We start from the raw sequence: 4,174 nt of genomic DNA on the forward strand, positions 1-4,174 counted from the left end.
GAGAACTAATCAGTAATGTAAATTTTGTAGAGCAGAGGATTAGTATAGTAATTTTGAACAAAACGCTACTTCCTGGCTCCTGCATAACTAAGTGAATTGAAACGCTGATTATTGATGTGACATTTACTTTCCCTGCAATCACTACCAACTTCTTATGGTATTCTTTGTAAAATTCAAGCTGCTTGCTCAAGGGAATTGTATTCTGATTACATCATAGATGAAAACAAGAACAAAGGTACAACTAGACTAGGTTGATTTGTGTAATATTTTGTGAATAGAATGTATAAATTTTCTTGAACAACTGTTACTACTTGCAAATAGTTGTCATAGTAACCAGATGAACTTGAGGCAAAGTTTTAAGGGTTGAGTAGGGAGGAGAATCTAGCCACGTTACCAGTAAAAAGTACTAGTAAAATTTCAGTCCTTAGTGTTTTGTTCTAAAAATTTGGATTGCGGGTCCGTTTAGTGGGGCAGATCACGAAATGGTAAAAGTGGGTGAGTTTATATTAAATAAGGATTTAATTTTTAAAAAATGCACGTCAGCAAAAGTTGACTCAAATGAGATGAGTGATTTTTGTGTTACAAAAATGAAAGTTGAGTGGCTTTCTAGTTATAAAATAAAGTTAAGTGACTTTTGTGTTACAATGACGATAGTTGAGTGACGTTCCAGTTACAAAGCAAAGTTAAGTGACTTTTGGATTACGATGAGGATATATAGTTGAGTGGCCTTGAGAAATCAACTCTCATGGTGCAATGTCAAAATCAAGCACTAAGAAAGAAAAGAAAAAAAAGGGAAACAACTCTAGCATTGGACAAGTATAAACACAGCCGCAAAATAGGGAAAACGGGCTTAAGTCCTCATATAAAAGATCTACTAAATTTCCCAAAGGTGGACTAACAGTGTGAACATATATCGTTGGAAGTCATTGGCTGGACTCACCAAGCTAATAAGCTTAAGCTCCAAGTAAGTTACATGCATTGACTTTTATGATGTAGAAGTTAAAAATTCTATGCATTCTGCGGGTAGTACAAAAAAATTCTCAAATATTTGCAGAAAGTAGAAGAATGAACAAAATTTTTAAGCTTTGTAGGTATATTTCAAAGTGCTTTCCACCAACTACTTGACTACACTTAAATATTTGTCGGTTCGGACCTTGAGAGATCATTTCGAATCTCAACCTTTTCTTGATTAATACTGTATTAATTAAATACTTAAATAACCTAATTGCGGCATATACTTAATCTGCCCAAAAGTATATGTTTGAAAATGAGGTTTTAATCCATAAATGGTTGCACTAGCGTTTGATATCATGCGTTATTAATTGCATTATTTTTATCATTTTTCAATTATCATTGTTCGTACCAAAAGATTTTTGTAGGCATTACCATTGCACTAGGGAATATGTCCGCTCTTCGCGCGGTCGATAAAAAAAATCAAAGTATGATAAAATAATTTTTTCATAATATTTCTATATTAAAAAAGGTATCTATACCTTTGATAAATTTTATCTCTCTACATTTCTTAATCACAATACTATGGATTGATCTTGAATATAATTATATTCTCAAAGTTGATTGTTTTTTCTTATATCCTCCACCCTCACTTCTTTTGTTTTTAAATACATGGAAGTATAGATTTTTCAACTTCACAAGGTAGTCATGTTTCTTTCTCAAAAAATTTATCGGCCGATATAGAAGTCTTGATTGTACTGCAATATCTTTCTTGACTCATGAAAATAGAATTAAACAATTAAGTTAGACAACATAATTTTAATGAATATGAAGTATCAATTATTAATTTTGGTACCTTAATTTGCCATTTGCCAAACTTGGATGACATCCTAACGTATCATACCTACAAAATGATATTAACATGGTTAAATAATTTCATTTAGAGAAAAAACGAACTATAAATAAATATTGTATTTTTCATAAGATACTAAATTAAAAATCCATAATAACATATATTTTATAAGTAGTAATATGTTTGTAATATTATGATATAACATTAATTTCAGAATAATAAATAAATAAAAAGTTTAAAATAAGAATAGTTCTATAATTTAGTAAAATCTTTGTATCATCCTTCTCTTTCTCTTCTTTTGTATGTATATAATTTTGGATTTCCAAAATAGTGATGTATAAGAGGAATGGATAAAGGATAGTAAATTATATTTTTAAAAAACTAAATAAAAAGTGAAAAAACTATCACTTTTAAATATTGAAAACAAATGGCCGCACAAAGTTTAGTTTTCTATGTAATCAATATTTTTAAACATTGATGTTATAACTTTAATTTCAAGAATGCATAATATAAGCAATTCCAATAGTCAAGGCAAATTCATGAACCTGTTCATTTACAAAACCTGTCCTATTTCATAGAAAATTACACAATCCATCATTAATTGAGAGAAAGAAGTAGAAGTGATAAATTCCCATTCCACCCTATTTAGGTCATTTCTTAAAAACTTCTTGATCAAAATCTTTTTCTAATATATTCCTTCAGGAAAATTAGAAGACAAACAATGCTTCAGTTTCTAACATTTGCAAATTTTACAAAAAAAAAAAAAAAAAAAGAAGATAAAATGTACAATAGACTTTCGGTTAGAGTGTATGAAGATTAATTTTATTTTGGATAAATGCATTAAGATAAACAAAAAAAATTCTCACAAAAGAATGACATCAGGAGGAGCCCAATCACATATCCCTTCCATTCAAATTGGAAGGTTCAACTTCGTAATACATCTTTAAATCCAAACGGATATTCATATATGCATGTAACTTTTCACCAAAGTTTCACAAAATTATCAAAAAAATGATTTCATATATATCACGAATAAAAATATTTTCTAACCATAATTTTACGAGAAAAAGAACCGACAACATATAATAGATAAATACCTATGAATTTTCGGTCTTTGTAAGTATATAACTACAAGAAAAAAAATTTTGGCAACAAAAAATTGATTGATTATTGTTGCAAAGAGTACTTTTGGCAACAAAAAAAAAATTGTTGCATAAACTTTTTCCAACGGCTGTTATTGCAACAACGTGCAACAACTTTTTTTTTTGGTTGCCAAAATTGCTTTTTGCAACAATAATCAATACTATGGCAACAAAATTAAATTGTTTGGCAACAAAAAAGTTCATTTACCAACAATAAAACTAAGTTATTGCCAAATATTAAATTTTTTGTTGCCATTTCTATACTTTCTTGTAGTCAATCGTACTTTCTGAAACAGTTCCTGTAATACATTTCAAAATTAGAGTAAACTTCAATCATTTGTCACCAAAAGAAGAAATGTTACATTAAACGTCAGAACATACCTATAGTGTTGTTTTTGAATACCGTTGAGTATTTATGATCCGCCGAAAATCATCATAAAATATAGAAATCAGAAGTTTAATATACTCATGATGAGAAAAAAAAAACAAGTTCATAGTCATTAATAGATAACTTGATATTCTTGCCCCAAAAAGAAAAGGATTAGATGAGGGCAGAGACGATTTGTTTGAAGTACGCCACAATCGTGAGGAGGAGGACTCCATGTTATTGCTATGACTCTTCGGCGTCCTCATTTACTATGATTCTTAATTAATTGCCTTTGTTATTCTTAATTGTGTTTATTGGCCATTGCTATTAATTTTGTAGTCATGGGAAACATCAACTTTTATTGGAATCCTATATATATATATATATATATATATTAAATTTTTAATCAGAAAAATTAGGTTAAAAGCCCAAAAAAAATGAGAAAAAAGATAAATAGGAATGGTGGCCATACAGAGGTGTCACATCACCTTGTCTATGCCTAACTTTATATTATATATAGATTTTTTTGTGCGGACGGATTGTCCTTCAAAGGCACTGGTCTTTAATTCTTGCCCCTCAAATTGGTGGTCTTTAATTTTTGCCCTTCGCCTAATACCCCGAGGTTCTGAGTTTGAACCCCAGCTCAATTAAAAAAAATAAATTCGCATGGCAGAGGTTTGTAGCAACGTTAGGCCTATTTGGGCAAAAGTTAGGCCTTAAGGCAAACTTTTACCCAAAATTAGGCCATTTGCCTTAAGGCAGAGGTTTCTAAACATCCAACTAAGTAAAAAAAAAAAAAAAAAATTGCCTGAAGGCAGGAAGGCAAAACTGTACCTTAAGTAGAGTTTGAAACTCTGCCTC

The sequence above is a fragment of the Lycium barbarum genome, chromosome 6 (genome assembly GCF_019175385.1).
Source record: "Lycium barbarum isolate Lr01 chromosome 6, ASM1917538v2, whole genome shotgun sequence".
Lineage (NCBI taxonomy): Eukaryota > Viridiplantae > Streptophyta > Magnoliopsida > Solanales > Solanaceae > Lycium > Lycium barbarum.